Source organism: Crocodylus siamensis, chromosome 1, assembly GCF_052110815.1.
Source record: "Crocodylus siamensis isolate JL-2025a chromosome 1, ASM5211081v1, whole genome shotgun sequence".
Taxonomy (NCBI): Eukaryota; Metazoa; Chordata; order Crocodylia; family Crocodylidae; genus Crocodylus; species Crocodylus siamensis.
The window spans coordinates 214,261,739-214,283,943 of NC_143395.1; the positions used below are offsets into that span (position 1 = coordinate 214,261,739).

The following is a 22,205-nucleotide window of genomic DNA, read 5'->3' on the forward strand; positions in this document are numbered from 1 at the left end:
TAGGCAATCATTCACAGAAAGTAAGGCCCCTGATCTCTTTTGTAACCAACTAGTACACAAAATTCTTCCATCAGAGAGGCTGTGAGCTCCTCACTTTCCTGCCCAAACATCCTGCTCTTACTAGTGTTGTATGCTGGAGGGGGGGAAAAAGAACTGGAAGTCTCCTGGCTAAAGTAGCCCGGGCTCCTAACTCCATCCTCAACCCCTCCCCTTGATGAATAGGGGTCAAAAGCACCACATACCATCTCCCCCAGACAAGGGGCAGTGGACTGACTTTACTGCCTTTCCAAACTTTTCAGCCCAACTTTCCCAGCTTCTGCTTCTCTGGGGGAGGAGGGAGTGTATAAGGATGATCCTGTGTCAGTATTTACATTCATCCTCTCTGCTGGGAGGAGGAGCAAGGAGAATCCATATGATGATTATCATCATTAAGGGCTGACTATTGTGGGTTATCTTCCTTTTAGGGTTTTTTTTCCTCTCATTCTTTTGCTCCTCCTCCTCGAGGGGGGGAATGGGAGGCTCCAGTTCAGGAGTAGCAAAAGAAGGGAATTGTTTGAGAGTTCAGTCATCCAAAAAACCTTCTTCCATATGGAGGGTCTGGCTTCCCGGCTCCCAGTGTATTTCTCCTCCTCCTACCGCGGCTTCCTCCTCCTTCTCTGAGCCCTGCAAACTTCCCTTCTCCCAATTTTTTCCCCTAAAACCCCCCAATCCCAAAACAACCAGCGCCAAAATACAAATAACCCCCTAAACTCAAAAGAACAACCACCAGCCCCAAACTCTGCTGCTGACTTCCCTGCAGATCCGGCCTGGAGCTTCCCAGCCCGTGGAGTTTAGTGTCTTTGTTGCTTCTCTTCATTTTGTGTATCTCTGTTTCCCCTTCCTGCTCCAGCAGAGATCTCGGGTGAGTGAAACAGCTGCAAAAAAAAAAGAAAGAAAAAGAAAAAAAGAGAGAAAAGTTTGTTTTAGAAAGAGAGAAGTTTTAATGGGTGGGATGTTTTCTCAGTTCTCTCTAGATACAGATTTCCCTCTAAGTTGCTGAGGGCACAGCAGATCTTTGTGTTGGGGCACGGGAGGTTGCTGGCTCGCTTTTTGAAAAAGAGCAGTGTGTGTGTGTGTGTGTGTGTGTTTGATGCAAAAATGTGGCAGGAGAGCAAATCGCCCAGAGGTGCCGGGGGGGGCGGGGGAGAATTGGCTGGAGCCTGCAGGTGGGAGTTGGGGGCTCGTTTGTTTCACTGTGTCTTTCGGGTCACTTTCCCGGCGTTAATGGAGGGCCCTGCACGTCCTCCCTGGTGCTGCAGCTCCAGCGCCTGCCCAAAACTTTCCCCAAAGAATCAGTCTCCCTTCCCCCAGGCAGCACGGAGCCCCGGGGGTGGGGGGAAGGAGGGGAGGGAAATTTAAGAAATTGATTTCTCCCCCCCCGCCTCCGACTTGCAATCTCTGTCAAAAACTGCTGGGAGCTCGCAGAGAAGCCTCCCCTCCTGGAAGTGCAAAGGCATCTTGGTTTGTGCTTGTGCGCAGGGGTTGCTGCTGCGGAGAGACGCGTGGGTGGACTCCTGTGAGTAAAATGTTTGTCCTCTGCTTTGCTTGTGCGGTGCTGTGTTTTAGTCCTTCCGTGAAGGGGATCAGTGAAATGGATTGGGAGGAGAAGGGGGTAAAAGAAAGTTTTATGGTGTGTGTGTGTGTGTGTTGCCCGGGGGGGGGGGAGAATCACTTTCAGCTTTGCAGTGAGACTTACAGTGTGTGCCTGTCTCGTTGCTTTGGGCTGCAACTTTGGCAGGTCCTTGTAACAATGCTGGTAAACAGAAAATGCAATAATTGTTTAGGAGAAGAGAAACGAGTCTGGCTTTCTAAGCTGCATCCAATTAAGCTTTCTTTCTTTTTCTTTTTTTTTCTCTTTTTTTAGAAAGGTTTTGAGGACTTTGCTAATCACAGTAATAATAATAGACCGAACAAACTGTTTTCTTGACACTCCAGCCTGGTAAAACTTAACACACATCTGCTTTTTCACTAAAGTTTCTTCCTGTGTTTGGGGCTCAATGCCCTAAATGTATTTCATTTGGAAGAGGCATTTCTGAGTCTATGAAGGGTTGTTTCCCCCTACCCCCCAGTTTTGTTCGTTTTAATGTAACTGTTATCCCAGCTTGAACTGTAGATCAGCTTGGACTGTTCTTGTCACAAAACAATTTTATACATGTAAAACACAGATTCATAAATATCTACGCACAGTATCAGGCATCATATTGATGTACTTAAGGCTCAGCTCTCTCTGTTGCTATGCAGCTATCTCACAGCACTGTACAATGTCTTTTTAATGTGTTCATTTGCAAGCTATCAAGCAAGTTTCATTTCAAAGGGCTAAAAATGTTCATCCCTAAAAATATTAAAAGTATGTGCTCAGCTATTTTTTAACAAGTTCTTTATTTTAGGGCTTTTTTATTTCTTTTGGGGACTGTTTTCTTAATCTGTCCAAGTTTGCTGGAGAGCATTTCGTTGGCCTATATATAGTGTATATAGTACACATTTTTTGATGGGTTGTATATTGAGGTTTATGGCTCTGGGAAAGGTTTCAGAAGAAACATTTTGAGGGTTTCCAAATGCAGAGGTTTTTTGTTTTTGTTTTTTAAATGACCTAAATAACTGAATGTGAAATTGCTTCCCTTGCTAATAGGAAGCATCCTGGAACCTGCTGAGATAAGGTAGGACAGTTTAGGGGTGGCCATGGTTTTCTGTAGGATGAATACATTTATCTGCAGCAAGAAATAACTGGTGTTTTGCTCTTTTTTTATTACTCCTTCACAGTTAAAAGAATTAATCCCATGCATCTGAGAGGCAGAACTCCCAAAAGGTGTTTTCTGTTAGTACTTCCCTTCTTGGGGGGAAATAGGGTTTATTCATATGATGCTCTGATGAAATGGATTGGACCCAAATGTGTATGTAACCACACATACATTTGAGAGATCTCTTGGTGACATCTGTGAAGATGGCTGATGTTCCGTGCACCACTCTTTTACTTGAGTGAAGGGTAAAAGGAGTAGATGAACAGGTGGTCATGTCTCAGCTGTACAGCTCACAGGGGTTGTCACATCCCTGTGTGTTGGAAAGCATAGCTTTTGTTTCTGTCGTGACTGGTACAATGAGATGGGTCACCCTACAAGGCACAAGACAGAATATGGACTGTTCCGCTTCACCTGGTTAAAGCCAGTGCTGCTGATGTCTGCAAGCCTCTCTGCAGCCCCTTTGGTGTCAGTCTGAGCTTTTCCTTTGGGGGATTGCCTGCTCAGAACACAGGAATAATTGCTCAGCTCTTCTTCTCTCTTGAAATTCCCACTCTTCCCAAAACTAACAAAACTCTCCTAGCTCTGCCATGTTGAGCTTTGAGCCCATTTTTACACTCTAAGCCATTGGCTCGTGCACAACTGAGACCCTTAAAGTCAAGTTCTGTGAAACTTAAGTCACTCCCCACAGAAGTAAGGAAAGTTTGCTGTGAAAGTTTCAGATCCATTGTTTCGCCCCACTGCAGAGAGGCTAATGGGGTAATGAGACTCCCTGTCCCCCTATACGTAAACCTAGGCAGATCCTGGTGTAGCTCATCTTTGAAAAGCACTATAGGCATGGCAGATAAAGTTATGAATATTGTTTTCTCCACACTACCAGATGCAAATGCTTGGGAATGAACCTCAGATACAAGCAGTGGGGAGAGGATCATCCCAGTTCTGGCCCTGTTACACTGGGTAAAAAGATAGGAATGCCAAGAAGGGCTTCTAAAAGGATTTCTTCATCCCAAGTACTGACAAAAGCAGATGCCTTCCCTGGACTCCCTCACAAGCCTTGTGCCTGTATGGGGATGGAGGAGAAACTTGAGGGGGCAAAGGTGGCATGTACAGGGCGAGGCCATAGGCAGCAACAAACAGAACTGTGGAGAGTCCAGGCAGCTCTGCGCCCTGTAGGCAACTTGGATAAATGCTAGAACCAGGAATGGCCTGTAGGTGTGTATGAATTGCACAGCACTCTTGGAGTGGCCCAACTAAAGCCACTTTAGTTGCCTTCCACTGGGATGGAATCTTGCACTGCTGGGCGGGGGGGTGTCCTACAAAACTGCTGGCCTCCAGGGGGAGCAGTCGAGCTGAAATCAGCAAGCCAGATTTTTGACTACAGCCATTACTGAGGTGTGTTGGTGTCGGTTGATTTGGTCTTTGCGAAAGGCTTTAATTTGCTGGTGTGTAGTGGACCAGGGATGGAGATCTCTTGGGTCAGGCCGTCAGCCTTCTGGGTGGACCCAGTCCACCTTTGTAAAATTCCTTCAGAAGGGTTTTTGGTGGATCTGGTTGCACATGGTTCAGCAACCAGCTGCTGGCCTTTGAGAGCACCTGGCTGCTCCCGGGGAGGGATCTCAATCATTAAGATGAGGTGGCTGGGACGGTTTTAAAGAAATCTGACCTGTATTTGAGCACTTCTAGTCGGGACAAGTGCTCAGAGCCTTGACAGCATATCTGTTCATCTGCGCCCTGAGGCGTTCCTCTGGGATGTCATTTTCAGTTGCATCTGAGTGAACTTCATGGTGCATAGTAATGAACGCCAGCACTGCTCATATTCATTAGTGCAGCAGAAGACTTGGTAGGGGATTGCAAAGGTAGATAGCACCATATGAACGCCAGTGCCAGATGAGGTATTCTGGAGGATGCTGGCAATAAACAAAGGGCATTGTGTTGGGGTTAAACACCTTTACCATCGTGTTGCTTCCTTGTTGTCCTAGTGGAACTGCAGGCCCTTGGAGATGCTGGTAAAAGCCATTCAGATTGCCTGCAGATATTCCTCAGATGAGTAGGTCTACAGATGAGTGATCATATGGAGCTGTGATAAACACAACAGTCTGAGTTGAGGGTTGCTGCATATACCAGTGGTACACAACCACAGCACTTGGCACAACAGGGTTCCAGTCCCTGATTGTCGCTCCTGTTGTATTTTTATAGTGCCATCTAAGGAAAAAACAATGCAGGGTTTATATGACCACAGCGGGAAGTGCGGGAGTGACTGGGCTTCAGGGAGCATATAACTGGGTTTCAGATGCAAAATACTTCCTTTCAGTAGGCAGAATGTCAGGGCACAGAAGAAAAGGCAGAGGTGAAATTTGGCTCTTAACCATTTTGCAGAGTCTTTGCTGGGAGGTACGGGGCCGGATTAAGGCATGAGCATACTAGGCACATGCATAGGGCCCTAAGTGAAGATGGGGCCAGTTGTGCTTCTTTTACATAGTATTATTATTGAGCAGAAAAAAATAATAAAATTTCATCTTCAGTTGGGGGCCCGTGAGTATGTTTGCCTAGGACCCACTAAAGGATTAATTGGGCCCTGGGGAGGTATTGGCCACTCCTCAGACAAGAGCAGTGTTATTGTGTCTAGTGACTATGTAGGCTTGTTAGGCCCACTCCAAACTGCACAGAACTCTCTGCCTCTAAGAAAATATAGCAGAGCCAAGGTGATGCAAGTTATGAGCTGCAGGGGCTATAACATTTGTACTGTGGATTGAAGACATCGGCATATCCTGCTTGGTCCACCTTCCCTGGAGGAGTTTGGTTGTTTGCCTATAACAGGCAGTAAGTCTCAACCAAACCCCAGCAGTGGTAATTCCATGTCGACACCCACGGTTCAGTCTGGCAAGAGGTTGGCTCTTGATATATCTTGTTCGTGTACAAAGTCAGGGTCTCTGGGGTGTGTGGATCACACTTTCAGGTGCTGACGTCTATTGATTGGTTGTCATGCTAAGATTTCTAAATAGGTTAGAGTCTAACTTTGGTATATTGGGATTGCTATAATAATGACAATTGGGTAGGGGAGGAGTGGGGGCATATCCCTCTAAGAACCATGTCATCAACTTTCTAACATTGAGACAGAAGCATTTAGGTTGTTTTTATTTTCTCCAAACCACTTCAGATTGCCTGAAATTAGGGTTTGGGGTTGTTTGTTTTTTTTCCATAATGAAGGATGGTGCCTTTGAAAGTTGGCAGGCAAAAAATGACAGGATAGTGAGCCAATGCACAATGCTAAATAAGGGCCTGCTATATATGATGGGAACTTGCACTGTGTGTAAGCACATTACAACAGCCTTATGAGTGGGACTGACCCAAGCAGAGCTTAATCCTTTAAGACGCTGCTATAAATGACTTGGGCACGACCTCCACTTTTGCCTTGTCATGTGATGTTGAGTTAGGGGGTCTGTACCCAGGTGCTTGTGTCACTAATATAGATATAGCCTAAAGCTAATTCCAAACAAAGCAGGTGCTACCCTTGCCTACACTGAGATGATGGATGGCCCTATGGTAAGGAAACAAGCTTGGGATCTTGGCAGTTCTCTGCCCTGCCATGGCCTTCTTGTGTGACCTTGTGCAAAATGCTGTGAACTTCCATTTTCTGCCTCTGAAATGAATACAGTTGCATCTTCTGTACTTCACAGGACAGATTGAGGATAAAATCCACTAGGTACTAAAGTTATGGCAGCCACAGTCATTCTTTAGATAGAAACCACTGTTAGTATATGGTGGAAATTACTCTCCATCCATTGGCAATGTGACTGGCCCCTCTCTATGGTCAGGGACTTGTGCCATGGAGATGGGAACTCCATGTGCTTTGTGCAGTGCCTTTAGATTTGGAGCACAAAGTGGGTGTCCTGCTATAGAAAAGCTGTTGTGTGAGTAGGACTATCCAGGAGTCTAGTATAGGTAACAGCAGAGCAAGAAATTTATGGCTTTGGGCCCTGGAGGTACAGAGGAGCCATTGTAATCTTATGTACCCGACGCTGTGTATCTCAACAAGCAAAGAGACTCCTGTTTTTCCCTCCTTTCCATCCCTTCATGTCTAGCTTCATGAAGTTTTCCTCCCTAATTGCAAATTTGGCCTTATCTTCAAAGAAGCCCTCTGATGCCAAACTTTTAAAGACGGACAGGAGGGAGGAGGCAAGTGAGAAAACATCAAATCCATTAACAGCCCCGTTGCCAGAGAAAATGTTTTCTAAAACAGAATCTGAAACCTTAGTGTTGTAAAATCCAAAGCCTCTATTAAATACGTGCTAGAGGCCGCCTCCCCAGGGAACTGCCACTCTGGGAATAATCTGGCAGGATCTGTGCCACAAGGATTTGTGCACACGTGCACACACGGTAGCCAGTAGGAGTTTGGATTATGAATATCTTCCTTCATCCATCCGAAAGAGCTCCCCCAACTCTTTGCTCCAACCCATCCACTGAAGGGCAGTCACAGGCTTGAGTGCCACCCTCACCCCCCACATATGTGGTATGTTGTACAACTGTAGGTGGCAAAGGGACTGTTGGCCAGTAGTTTAGGTCTGCCATTGCCAGGAAGAACCTCCTTTAAGCCAAAGGTCTCTGGTCTTTAGTTTTAGAAAAATCCTCTAGGGTAGCAAGACCATGCTCTAGCAAACTAAAAGGGTGAGTTGAGTTCCAAAGCCAAGGAACGCTCTTGGATATTGCACCCTGTGGGATTTGAAAAAGTATCTGAGGTGCGTTATCATTTGTTGAAAGTCTAGGAGACTTGTGTCACAAAATCCCTCGGGTGCTTTTGAAACTCCAGCCAGCTCGCTTCCCTGTTAAAGTCAGGAGCTTGTTAGCTGGAGGCCTCCTGCTCATCGTTACTTGGCTGTCACACAGCAAGTGGGGTGGTCTTTTGAGCAGTTGGATCTCCCAGCCAGTTGAACTGATCTGAACCACCCAGCTCCTGAAACTCACTTAGAAAACAAGTATGAAGCACCAGTGTGGTATGTTCTCAGTAGGAAGCATGGTAGGAGCACGTGTTAGTCTGTGAACTGACCCAGGGTGCTGTTCCAAGCAGAGGGAGTTGTCTTAGCGTAAACTTCAGGTGGCAACAGCATGGATTCTTGTATCTGAGACCTACATCCAGGAAGAGAGGGACACCCCAGCACTTCTTAACAAGCACAGATAAAAGTTGTGTCATTGTCCATATGACCTTATAGAGACCTGATCACCTTCACTGTAGTATCCAAATGCCTTGCAAACATTGAATTGTCTTGCATTCTGACACAATCAAAAGGTTACACTGTGCTTTACAAATACTTTAATGAATGTATCCTCCTAACACCCCCTCTTCAATATTGCTGTATTGTGTAGCCCTGACACTTCCTGTGGATCAGAGAGTCATTTATTGATAATAAATTGCTTTTACACCATATATTACAGATTATATACTGGCCCTGTTTCCATTGATTTCTGTGCCATTTAAAAGCTGGATCAAGTCTATAGCATACACCATAGGTTCAGCTGGTATATTTTTCACTATTATTCCATTTTTGCATCTATTACTGTTCTCCTCAGTTGTATCTAAGGTAGCTTATGATGCTAGCAGGGAGGGGGAAGAAATCTGAGTGTAAATAGGTGAGTATCTCTGGCAAAGTGGCAAGTTATGTTTATCATGCACATCTGACCACCTAACCTGCACTCTGCCCTCTAATCCACCTCCCCTGGGACTACTTTGGACATCCTAAACCTCTGAGCCACTTCAAAGAGTCACTGTTAAAAAATACCAACCAAGCAAACAAACAAAAATTTTAGCAGCCACAAAAATGTGAGCGTAACCCAGTTTTGCGTAGTTGAAGTATTTAAGATAAGTAGAGGTTTGTTAACTTATCTCTCTAGATGAAAGCCTAAGAGAGGTCTGTTTTTCCCTTTCTACTTTAAACCTAAATTATTATTTGTATTACGGTAGTGCCTAGAAGATTTAGCCAAGATCACAGCCACGTTGTGTTAGACATTACACTACTATGAGGTGAGATGCATTCCCAACCCTCCCTCCTCCTCCTTCATTTTATATGATGGGGCAAAACAAAGACAGGCATGGATACATGAAATGACTTGTCCAAGGTCATGCAGCAGGTGAGAGATGGAGGGTGGAAGAACCCAGGTCACTTGACTCCCAGTCCAGTGCTTTACCCACTGGGCCATGCTGCTTTTCTGAAGAGGTGGTCAAAGCCTAGCACTTAGGTTTTGATTTAGGCTCTCTGGAGCTGTGCCTCAGAGCTGTCTCTAGTCATGAGTTGCCTTTAGCACATATCCCTAGCCCTGATACTTTTATCAGCATAGAGAAAGTAGAAAAGAGTTGTGTTGGGGTCTCAAGGAAGACAGATGGGTGTGTGGGCACAGGGGAATGGAAGAAACCTATTATTTCCTTGGGGAACCATCTGATGGGAGAGAACTAGCTGAGGTATGGCAAGGAGTTATGAGAAGTCATGTAACAAACACGGATACTGCAGTCTTTTTCTAAATATCCCACCCCTTCTTTCTCATGGGTCTTATCCTGATCCTTCTGTTCCAAAAGCACAAGTTGTTAAATGTGCACTATAGGTAAACTCTGGTAATCACCTACCACTAGTAGGCCTTGTACTCCTCCCCCCCCCCCCAGCTGCAGGAGGGCAGCATCTCACTGGAACTCTTATGGCCGAGGCAGGAGCATGTTGTACAAGTACTTGTCACTTAGTGTCGTCCTGGTTAACATAGTTTCGTTATTACGTCACTGATCTATTAGGGAACATACATGTTTAAAGTCATGCAATGTTCGGTTATAACATTGTTTGGCCATCGCCTGCTAGTAGGTAACTGCTGTCATGCAGTTGGATTCGCTTAACATTGTTTCGCTTAGTCGCGTTTTTCAAGAATGTAACTACAACGTTAAGCAAGTAGCTGTATTATGAAAAAGAGAAGGATGGGACAGCAACTCAGAGCATGCTATGGGAGGAGAGGAAGGATAAAGAGCTACTCTCACTGAGAGTACAAAGGATCATTTGACTGGAGCTTAATCCTTTGAGCCCAGAGTGTACCAAAGAAAGCACTGATACACTAACCTGGTGGATAGAAATGAAGAGAAATTCCTACTCAGGTGTTGGGGTGGGATGAGGGAGTTATGCTTGGAAAGCTGGGTCCATTCCCCCTAATTCTAATATTATAAAAGCCTTTGTCTGGCCATAACACTTTATTTGCACTCTGATTGGTTATCTAAAACAATGAAGCGGAGTGCTCCAAGAGCCGCACCGGGCTGGAGGCAGGAGCAGTGACAGTGCAGGCCGGTGGATGGTGACGCTCTGTCCCTGCCCCCCCCCTCCCCCCCCCTTCTTGATGGGCAGTTGGCTAGTAGCTTGCAAAAATGTTTTTACCTTGAGGGCCCTGTGCCCTGTCAACTGTTGCCTGAGTTGAGAAAGGCTTGCTGGGGCTCATCTCTAGAGCCCCTGACAGCAACTCTCTTGAAGTACTGGAGGGAGCTGTCAGTAAAGGATAGCCCACCGGGTTTCCTCCAAGACCCAAACATGCAGCCTCAGTCATACTTCCAACTGTAATTGATTTTGGGGCAAGAGTCCAAACAAGACAAGTAAGGGCTGGTTCTGCTGAACAGCGATTGACAGAACTCGTGCACTGGAATCAAAGGCAGGGAGTAATTCTTGCAAGGTTGATCTCAGGAATCTGGCCATATCCAAGTGGGATTTGGACTGCGTGGTTTGAATCCAGTCTGTCTGTTATAGTCAAGTTTTTGTTTTTGTCTCCTCTCTTAAAAAATAAAATAACATAAAAGGTAGGCAGGAAATGACTTACGAAGGGCAAATTCAGACATGGCCCAAGAGAGCTGAATTCTGCTGAAGCCAGTGTACTTGCACCTGCTTGCAGCAGGTCTGGGTGTGGGCCAAGGGGTTTATCTGCAGTGTCTGGTGAATAGGCTGCTACTTGTCAGTGCTGCCATTTTGAGTGGTCCGCTAGGTTAAGAGTTCAGTGCAGTAGGGATTCCTGGTAATGTGACTGTGACTGCCTGAGGAGCCAAAGCAGATGCCCTTTGCATCATGGATCAGTTGAAACTGAGAGGCCATACCTGCAGCTTTTGGAAGAACCTGTCAAAAACAGATGATGGAGCAAGATGGCCACAGAGTATGTGCATGAAATATACATGTGCACTGGGAAGAATTAGCATTGTGTTTTTGCTAGTGAGCTTACAACAGAAATGTATCTTGGACCCCTGTTTATATTACTCGGTCTCTTCTTTTTGGGTGGGGGAAAAGGCTACTACATCCCAAACTACTCACCCAGACTACTTCACCCACTCCTTGTGTAGAAGATGGCACCTGCTGAATTGCATATAGCATCATGGTCATGCCATTGCCTCTCAATTTAATATGGTATTTCATCCCAAAAGATCTCAAAACACTTTACCAATTTTTAAATGTGATGTCTTTTCCATGCTTAAGCCTAAAACCAGATTCCCACTGTAAACTAAGGACTTACTACCCTTGCCATCAGGGCAGTTTCTAGATTAGCTGGCATAGACAGTTTTTACAGCATAGTGATAGTTTCTTCTCCTGGTGGTATTTGATTCTTTTGCATGGAAGGCAATCCCCCCCCGAGAATCTGTTAAACATCTTCAAAGTTATTTGGATGTTGCCTTCCCCAGGAGCGTGTCTCTTATCCTCCGATTTGTACAGAACTTTGGACTAAGACCTTAGTGTTGTCATGGATACAAATGTAGAAACAACAGCAGTACCAAAGGTTCATTACTCTGCTTCACTAGCCAGGTAGAGGAGGGATCAGTCCTAGCTGATTTGGTTTCTGGGAGTGTCTCACATTTTGTGTTCTGCAAAGGGACTGTTGTCTGGGAGTCGCCTGGGTTTGCCTTTAGTGAGTGGTTCCTGGGTGTCAAAGAGGTACCATCTGCGATGGGGACAGTCTTTTTAGTGATATTCTTGATAATGCCCTGTAGCCAGAGCTCATGCGAGGTGGAAAAAATAGTTTGCAACCCTAAAGAGTTCTAGTTCTGTCTCCAGCAGAGGAAACGTCTACCACCATAGGTGGAAGAAGACATTGTAAGAATCTCCTATGCTGAAGGCAATGTGTATCTGTTCATAGATGGACATTTGTATTTTCTTTCTTTCCTGTTTCTCCTGTCTTAGGGCATCCAAGAATTGGTAATCAGTGACTGATAATAGTATGTTGCTAATCCTTGTGTTCCTTGGCCTCTGGGTTGGGTAGAGCTTTGTTTAAGGAAATCTTAGCATTTAACTCTTCAGTGATTTGACACTTCAGCCCAGGGAGTGGACATTCCCTAAACATGTCTCTGTCCAAAGTGGCAAACAATCTGTTCAGAATAGCTTGAAAAGGAATTCCTACAAATTGGATTTTTCAAAACAAATAGGGCCTATTTGTTGAGAAGGCAGGGGATAGTCTGCAGCTTGGAAGTGACTCTTATAATACCTGAAGTAATCTGGTTGTGAAGTTAGTTCCCTTTTAGTCATGTCTGCATGAGACAATGCCCATTGGACTAATTCTACTGTGCATTAGTGTGGCTGGCAAAAACCATGCTAATGCTCAGTAGGTCAGTCCAGTGGGCATTAAACATCACGAAAAAGCATTCATCTGCACTAATGCACAGTGATGCCAATTGATGGTGCATTAAGTTAGTACCTGTAATAAAAGTTAATGTGCCATAATTACGGCGTGTTAATGAACCATGTAGCCGCACCCTTTGTAACTCATGTCCGAGGTCTCTGTGAGCCCAGGGGGAGAGTAGCTCTGGAGTTCTGAGTAACGTCCACCTGGGAGTTGATGGGATTAATTGAGGCCCCATCCTGGTAAAATAAGGCTTCAAGAAAGGGTTCTCTTCAGTGGAGGCCTGGCCTATTGCTCTGTGCTTATTCAGTGTCTGGATTAGCTGACATGGATAGTTTGCACAATAGGTCTTATTCTTAGTGCCCAAGGTGTTATCATAATATACGTAGCAAAGACAACTTGTTCAATAGATGTTTTTACTAGCCATCAGATTAGCATGGAGGCCAGAAGAGTTGCAGAGCCATTTTTTGTATCAGGTCTGCCATGAGACAGATGTTCATTTGCTTTCCCTGCTGTGCTGACATCTGAAATATTTAAAACAAAAAAAGTTGGCTATGGTGACAGGCACAGACCCTCCCTACTACCCTAGAAATGAGTTGCTCTGTAAAATCTGCTGTACAACTTGGTTATGCCTGAGAAATATGGGAGAAAGTTTGGCAAAAGTATATGGGATCATGTGGGAGAAGGGGAAGGACTATGGGATACAAACTTCTTATGTATGTGCAGCAGACTTACCTTTTCAGCTCCAGATGACTCCTGGGCTCGAGATTCTGCAATTCCTATTGGTGGAGCTCATCCACCAATCAGAAGCAAGCCAGGGTAAGCCAGGCCATGCCCTTTCCCCAAAGGGAGAGGGCAAGGAGCAGTCTGGACCTGGCTAGAGACTGCGCCCTGCCAGGTCTGGAGAACTTCAGGGGTGGAGCCACTGAAGCGTATAAAAGGAGAGCGTGCTCAGAACGCTGGGAGAGAGGGACGGCAAGGAGAGAGGAGCTCTGGAGACTACCGTCATCAGGACCCCACCTGAGCCTCGACGGTGCACAGATCAATACCCAGCGCTCAGACTCTAGGAGCCACTCGAGGCAGCTTTAACCTGTGAACCCGGCAAGTGACTGCTCGGGCCCACCTGGTGCGCAGGTTGGTACACGGAGAGCTGGCCCTGGGAGCAGCTTAAGACTGCTCAGGCCCCAACCAGTGTGCAGATCAGCGCATGGAGGGAGAGCTGGCCCTAGGAGCAACTTGAGGCTGCTCAGGTTAGCACCAGCTCTAGGCCAAATAACTGAAGCCCCGCAGTGGCTCTGCATTAAACTATAAGAGCCTCAGGGCCCAGAGCAGTGCCTGGGAAAGGGAAGGACCCCCAGTGAGGCCAGGGAACCGGAGCCAGTAAGAGCTCAGCTCCTGTGGAAGCACCCTGGGTGCCCAGTGTGTGGCATCAGGCCATCAAGAGGAGCTGGAAGCACCGACGGAGAGAGGCCCTTGCAGGACTGACCACCAGGGCATAAGCCTTGGCTGCTTTGGAGCGGAAGTTGCTGGGGAAGCGGGTCCTGCAGGGGAGTGGGCTTGGCAGAGGAGGGTGTGGCAGGCCAGTAGGGGGCACTCCTGTGTTGTGCCACCCACCATCCTGCACCTGACCACCTTCCAGGCTCCGAGTGCCTCCCTAGGGGTGCCTCGCATCTGGCTGGCCCCCTTCCTGAAGCACGCTCACTAGCCTGGGGGAATGTAAGCTGCCACCACCCCGAGAAAGGATTGTCTTGGCCCTGTGTCCTCAGGGAAACTCGGGCCTAATAGTCCTATGGGTACTTGACCCAGTACAGGCACTTGGGGCGCTTCCCCAAGTTGGGGGCCAAAAAGGAAAGTCTCCCTTAGTCCGCAGACCTAAGGGACCTCTTAGACATAATTTAGACCCACCCCTCAATAAGTCTCCTACACCGGTCACAAAGGCAAACTTTACTGATTACAGGGGTAGGGTGAAAATAGGGTACAAGATAGAGCAATATCATAGAAATCCCATAGAGCAAAACAGTCTGGCTGAGGTAGCCTTTTGATCAAGCATCTGAGTTACTGCCAGCTATATATCTAACAAGATCACAAATATCATCCAGAGGCTGTTGGAGATTCCCTCTGGAGGCAGGCCGTTCCTCACTCATGAGTTATGGGGGAGAGAGCCAGTTTCAGATGGTAAACTCCTCTCTAAGTCTGAGTCCCCCACATGGCTGCTGCCCCCTCCTCCTGGGCAGTCTTAACTTATATAGCCCCTGTGACCTCGTTCACCTGGTCCAATGGAGGCCAGCACCTGTTGGCTGTCGGCCAACCAATTTGAAATACATCACTAGTTGCCGGGCAGACTCTAGCCCATCAGGTAGAAGCCCCTCACCCAGGTATGTGATACCAGTCACGTAGGCAGAGGGAACAGGTTTCCCCCATCCCTCAGGAATGTATCCATCTCAGGTTACCTAAAGAGAGAGGGTAAAGGTGCGTCTCCTCTGCTGGGCCCATCCTAATCACATTGTCACAGCACAGAGATTTTGGGGAGAAACAAAGGTGGCTTCCTGCCACAGAGGGTCTGCAGCCTCCACCCTCCTCCATCGTGGGAGGGGCGTATCCATATCCTGGCGCCCCAAGGGGAGGGGCTCCAGGGAACACCGTGTGGGGTTCTGAGTGCACCCCCATATTTTGTGATTGTTGTTTTGTACTGTAGAGGTTAATATAGTTGTGGGTTCTCCTTAAGGGAGTTTTATATGGGTTTATCTGTCTTCATTGCCTATATGTGTTTATTACATATTATTGGAACTTATCTCTTATTGTTGCCTGTGTATGTCTATGGTATTGCTCCCTCAACCTACCTGGGTTTATCTAAGTTTAATGTTCATATGTGTTTGTGTTGATGCCTTGACTTGCCTGTTCCAAAGTGTTAATGCTTATTCTGTGCATATGCTGTGAACCACCCTGTACATGTTTTTGCAGTCCCTTGAAGTGGTGTAATATGTTGATTGCAGGTTATTGTATAAGGTATTGCATACTAATATTTAATGTTTCTTATTCATTTATTTATTGTAGCCATAAATTTGTATGTAGTTGAGTGCTTTGTCTTGGCCTAGCACTGTAGAGAGGAGAGGGGACTGCTCCCAGGTGTCAGGTCCCTCTCACAGCACTCTTGCCTGACCCCCATCCCTTCCACTGGTGGACAGGACACACCCCTGGGTGTACCTGGGCTACATATTTTTTTTGTTCCTGTGGTAGGAGAGGGGAGAGTCTTAGCTGGGGTAGGAAAGAGCTACTGTGGAAATGAGACTGGGAGATAAGTTTTGAATTATCGAAAGAAGATGCAGACCTGTTTTGGGTCTGGAGAAAGGGGCTACTTGCGTTGGGAAGAAAGAAAGGTAAAGTCATGTGGTAGGGAGTAGGATGGACCCGGGAATGTCATGAGAGAAGTAGAAGGCAGTGATGTCTCCAAGCTCTGGACTGTCAAAGCAGCAGTAGCATGAGATTTTCTTCCTGACTGAGATGAGCTTCATGCTTTGTAGAAAAGAGAGAGTGCCTGTCTACCCAAAAGATGGGGACATCCTCCACAGAGCTGTCCAAAAGCAGGGTTTCCAGTTTATAGGCAACTTCTTTTTTAATTTGACTGATTTTAATTTTGATGGACCGATCAGACAAAAACAAACAGGAAAAATCAAAATTTCCCACCATCTGGAAGTTTCACTGGGAAATTTGCGGTCCCCTCTAAGCAGCAGTTTATCCCATAAAAAGACCAACAGTGGGTGGTTTGGTCTCCTCTCTTTCTCAGGCACCACAGTGAAGCAAGTGCTGGTATGGAGAAGGGAAGACCAAGTTTCTTTCACAGAAGGAACAAAACCATTGCTAACCTCCTCCCTTCTGCTCCCCTGGGTTGCTCTTGGTTCTGCATTGGGCCAACCTTCTGTATTCAGCCCTTTCTGTATTCTAAGCTTTGCTTTAGCTGCTTTTGTGTGGGGTTTTTTCCAGTCTCCTCTCTGATAGGAGCCAGCCTGGCCTTTTGCTGTGACCCTGGATGTTGTGTCTTGGGCTCCACTGGCTAAGCCCAGGGTGTATCCAACATTAGAATGCATTCTCATGGGGGCACCACTGCCCAAGTGCCATAGAGTCATAGAAGAAGGAGGCTGAAAAGCACCTCAGGAGGTCATTTAGTCCAAACCTATGTTCAAGGCAGGGGCATCCCTGTCTAAACTATCTGTCTAACTTGAACTTTAAAATTTTCCTTAGAGGAGATTCCAGAACCTCTGTAGGTAAACTGTTCCACTGCTTAACCAAAGTCAGAATATTTTTCCTAATTTCCAACTTAAAATTTCCTTCTTGTAATGTAAACTCATTGCTTTTTTTCCTGTCCTTGGTAGACACAGAGGCAGGCTAGCCATCACCATCCTCTTTATACCGTAACTTCCTAAAGTCATCAGTTCATAAAGCTGTGCAGGATTGAGAAACGGACTCTGAGCAGAGGGAGGTGGATAAGAATCTAGAAAATGGCTGCTTTTAGCTAGCTTGCCAAATGTTAGCCAGGCTGTGATCGCATGTTTTTTCTGGTGTATCAATACAATGCCACAAAGTAGGTTTTCTGCTGGTGTAAGAGAAAGGGCTTGGGGAGGAGAGCACAGGAAGAATTGGCTGCTTCTGAATGCTCCAGGCTCCTCCTAACTCCAAGAAGAAACTCAATCCTCTTGTTTTCAGCCTCAGGAATGATCAGCAGAGATGGTGGTTTGTGTTCCCAGATCTGCAGGGTTCGGGTGGTGGTGGGAACCTTGTTTACTCATCCATCATAACTATAATGACTGGAAGTGGGATGCAAGTCAGGCAGAGGGGGGACCAAGAAAGAGAAGGGTGTATGCGTAGGAGATGAGCAGTCGGAGCTGAAAAGAAAAAGATGTTGTTTATGGTATTTGGAAGTGATATAGTACAGACCTGAGAATGTGAAGCAGTTGGCTCCTCTCCGTGGGAGAAGGAAGCTTGACTGGGGAATGTTTCCTCTCTTGTGACCCATTTGATCCAGACTTCAAGATAACATGGGCTACTTAAAAAATTTTCATTCCCTGCCATATCTTTCCCTACCACTATGGGTAATTTATATGCAGTTGTAACACCCTCTCTTACCGCGCACACACATGTGCGTGTGTATGAGTGTGTGTTGGCAAGTGTGAAAACACAAGAGGTGTTTGGACCAAGATGAAACTGGTTGAGGAATATGTTGGGCAGCAAGATGCTTTCTTCTGAGCCCTAAAGAGGGGGGAAGTAGAGGAGGGGGTGTCCTCTCCCAGGTGGATACCTTACCAAAGATCTTGCTTGGGAAAGCAAAGCATAGTTTTGAGGTTGTTCTGGAGTTAGCCCTTGGCCTTCCAAAATAAGAGTTGCTTCCATTAGAACAGGGAGACCCAAAGCCTAGCTCTTGGCACTGTGCTGCCTTGTATTCCACACTATCCTGGCTGTAGAAATGCAAAGTAGATATTTCCACAGGCCAGACACCAAGTCTGGTATTTCATTTGGGTCATGGTCATGCAAAATCTTAGATCCTTGCTGCTGCTGACCTTAACCAACAAGGCATCTATTTGGTTGTGTAGCAATTTCTCACAGTCAGGGCTCCTGGTCTCCACTTCCAGGTCTGTGCAATTTTGGTCAAGTTGATGATTCATTTCTGCATGCCTCATCTTCTCTGTAAGGAAGATAATCCTGCTTTCTGGACATTTTAAAGTGATTGTAGAGAGCCTTATCCTTCCATATCTTCTTGCCAGTAAAGACCTCAAATTAGTGCTGTTCAGGAATAATGGCCCAAGCCACAGAAAGTTTGGCACAATCCTAAAATCAGTATTGAGGTGTCCTGTTTCTTGAGCATCTGATTTGCACTGAGGTGGTGTGCAGAGCACTTGTTGGCATCTGCATGAAACTGGCCAGTCACATGGGGCTGATGCCTCTTTATTTCCAGCTGTTTCTGACTGCCCAGGCTCTTTGCAGCAAATCAGTCGAGCAAAAAGGGAAGGGAAAACATGCTTTGGAAGATTCTAATGTATGGTTTCTGTCTCAGATCACAAGTATCACTTGGCATATAATTCACTGCCCCAAGAACGTCACACAATATGACCTGGAGGGCAGAGGAGTCATCAAAGAGAAATCCCTCTGTTAAGACGCTGTGAAGAGTGAGTATCCACATGTCGAGACTCAGTAGCAGTTCACTCCTTTCCAATTAAAACCCAGAGATTGCTCCTGAGTGTCAGATTGTTTGTTTATAGAGATCCTCCTCCTTGACCTGGGTTGATTTCTCCCCAGGAAGCCCACCCCTTCTTCCTCTCAGCTCAGATGCTTGGAAGACCAATGTTGCATGCATAAAATACAAAAGTTTTTTTGTATAAAACCTGGCAAATCTCTGTTCAACAAACCTGGGAAGACCCTGTTTGCGGGACCAGCAGAGATCTCAACTCCCACAAATCTCTTTGTTCTGTTAAAGGGAAAACAGCTTTTTTAATCCCCCCATATGAACATCTAGTACATAAACACAATCCCCAGCTCAAAGGAGGTGTCAATGACTTCAAGCCAGGACTGTAAACTCCTTCCCCTCCTTTCACCTCCCACTTCTGGTACAACATGCAAAGTTTAACCTCTTGTGCTCAGGGAGGTCTGCTACAGACTCCCTGTGGAATAACACTTCGGATGCTTCAGCTCAACAGATAGGTAGGGTAGCCAGTAACTTGTACAGGGACATTTTCTCAAACACTGGCATTGCAGTGCCCCTGGGGTCTTGCATACTTCTATCCAGCCAGCGTTCTTAAACATAGTCCAGAGGGATTGAAAATGCAGTGCTCCCCTTTGGGGAGAAAGGCAGGGGAAAGTACAGGAAGCTAACAGGATCCAGCCACCAGGGCTCTGGACTAGGAGTCAGGAGATCTGGGTCCTCTTCCTACCTGTGCCACCCACCCTCTGTGTAGCCACAGGTAAGTCACTTCATCTCTCTGTGCCTGCGTCCCCTCCTGTCCTTTAGTCTGGTGCTTTAGATTGGAAATGTATTGGGGTGGTGATTGTGCCCCCCATGATTTACATGCCCAGTGCCTGGTCTCAGTTGGCACTCTAGCCACTATGGATTACAAGCAGTGTGTGACATTCACAACCGAACAGGGGCAGGCATTATTTTGGAGGAGTCCCAAAGCAGAATTTCAGGAAAGGACCCTATATCAGCTAATCCTTTCCACCTGCCCAGGGTGGTAATTGAGAACAAAGTTGTGGAGGGAGATTGCTCTAGCACTCCACAGGTGGAGGCCACACCTTTCCTGCCTGCAGTGTTTATGGGTTTGGTTGAACAAATTCAGTGCTTACTGAAAATCCCTTGCAGGCACTGAATGCCAGCTGTGTAGCAGAGTTTTAAAGATGGGTCTGCCTTTTCTAGTTACAGCGTCAGCCCACAACAGCTAGGCACCTAAGTGCCTATGTGCATGGCTGGAAGGTAGCAGCCAATCAGATGACATTTATGAACGGTACCCTGTTGATTTTACTGTTCCTGTTTACTTTGCTCTTGCCAGCTGGATGCTTCAGTGTTTGTTTGGCAAACACTTTCTCTGGAGTCTGTGATTAGGGATGGTTTAGTCTGACAGAACTCTGTTAAATTGCCCTGTCCTTCATTGTCAGCAAAACCTTTCCCTCCCTCGCCCTTTGGTTGCCATCTCCCATAACCACAATATTTTGTGTGTGCTGCACATTGATTTTTCTCCATTGTAATCATCATCCCACCCTTCCTTGCCTGATTCATTCTTCGAGGTTGCAATGCCAGAATGCTGACAGTGGAGTTCTGCTAATTCAGAAATCTTGGGGCTGTAGGGAAGTGGTGACTATAACGATGCTATGTTTTTGTCTAGCACCTTTCGTCCAAGAATCTGAGTGCCCCAGGATCTCAGTGCCTGCGTGAGGCTGGTCTGTATTATCTTCATTCTGCAGAATAGGAAACGGAATTGCAGGAAGGAGAATTAATTTGCCTAAGGCTATGGAATGAGTTTAGCAGCACCAAGAACTGAATCCAGCTACCCAGAGTCCTCGTCTCCTGCTGTAATCATGTCATGACACATACCTAAATACCTTCAGAAGAAAGGATGTCAAATTTTCTATGTCAATTCACTTTTAATGGCACTTTAGCACTGCGGCAAATTCAGTCCTGAAAAATAGCTTGCAGCTTTACTCCCCAGTTGTGATCAAGTATCTATAACTTAAACCATGTAAAAAACATTACTTAAGCAAACGCTTGTTGTCAGCCTATGTTGAGGCCACCCTGGGGAAGAATCACCTAAGACGAAATGGTCCTGGCCATTTAATGAGCAATAATTAGCAAGGGGCAGAAATCTGTCCTACAGCCCTAGGAACAGAATAGCAGACTGGGGGTGGGGAAGGGTGGTGGCAGCCGGGGGGGATATTTTGTATAAAGCCCAGGATCAGGTAAGAACTTGATTCTCTCCAGCCAACGTTCTTCAACGTTGTGCAGAGGGTTTGAAAACCCAGTGTTCCTCTGTGGGGAGAAAGGCAGAGGAAGGTACAGGAAGCAGACACGATCCATTACCCTTCTCCAACTGTACCCTGTCCTTTTCCATATTGACTGGACTCATTTTATAGTTTGGGGTGGAAACCATATGGAATTCAGCCGTTGCATGAAGTTTTCAACCCAAACCAGGAACATATGTTGTCTTTCGTGTAGTTACATTTTGAGATTATTGTGAGGGGAGATGGAAAGGGCACAGTGCAAAACCCCTCCATGTGTCCAAAAGTTGGTGTGAGGCCAACTGGAAGTACTGCAATTGTACTCCCTTGGCATTCACAACACACAGATGTGTGCCCAGTGGTTCTGCCTACCACTGTGGGGGATCTAGAGATTTTGATTCATTTTTTGCAGGGCTTTTAGAGCTGGGTCTGAGCCACAAAGTTGAGGCTTCCTTCAAATGGAGGGTGGAAAGATGTGTTTCAACCCACCTTGACTGTACACAACTACACAGTCCTTTATCTACCTGTGTCCACATCTATGTGCACAGTCGAAGTAGTGCTGGGGCTCTTGAATACAGTGAAATATGCCCCCACTTTGTTCTCCTTCTCCACTGCTCTTCTCCCTTCTTGCATGCTTTATTCCTTTTGTAAATAGCCTATGCCAAATCCAGCTTCACAGCTGGCTCTGCTCCACGTGTTTGTTTTCTATACACATGCAGCTCTTGCCAGCTTCATTGCACTGTTGCTCTAAGGGGGGGAAAGCAGGGGCTGGTGGGGAGAGAAACAGGAGCAGGCTGCTGCTTTCCAAACTCTTATTTGTTTAAAGCTTAAGTCTGTTTGAAAGATCTTTTGGAATGAGGGGGAAGTGGCAGGAGTGGGAGTGGGGAATGAAGAAAGTAAACTGTGTGTCAAGGAAAGCAAACTTTCAAGCTGGAGCCGCTGCTGCTGCTGCTTGTGTGAAGAGCCAGCAGAGATGCTCTTAGCGTCTCACTCCTTGGGTCTGTTTCAGAGAGCACACAAGTGTCAAGGGGAAAAAGTGTAAAGAGGAGGGGAAAGCAGTTGGCTACTCCTCCATGTCATGTGTTATCATTCTTCTACTGTATATGTTATGACTGTGATAGTCCAGGGAATGTATAAGAGACAGATTTGAAAAAGTGACTTAGTATCTTTTGTGGGAACCAACTTTATAGTTGTTAGAGATACTAGGCTAGTTTTTTGGGTCTTTTTTGAAGCCCAAAACCTCGTCTAACGTTTCTCCCAACTATACAGCTGGTCTAATAAAATACATCACTTCACCTCCCAAATCTTGCTTTGTGCGTCATTTATTGTTCATTGTAAGTGGTTCAG

The 22,205-nt window shown here is 46.2% G+C and overlaps 1 protein-coding gene across 3 annotated transcripts in view; it reads left to right on the top strand.

Annotated features, from left to right (window-relative positions):
• Positions 1-567: 567 nt before the first annotated feature.
• Positions 568-22,205, top strand: part of BOC (BOC cell adhesion associated, oncogene regulated) — a 78,565-nt gene continuing 56,927 nt past the window's right edge. Inside the window, exons 1-2 of one of the 3 annotated variants that reach the window (XM_090056446.1) lie at positions 568-901; positions 18,430-18,541. The gene's annotated coding sequence lies outside the window, so the exon portion shown is untranslated. Of the gene's footprint in view, positions 902-1,267; positions 1,556-18,429; positions 18,542-22,205 lie in introns of those variants that run through there. The other 2 variants (XM_090056429.1, XM_090056438.1) reach the window with 2 other exon arrangements.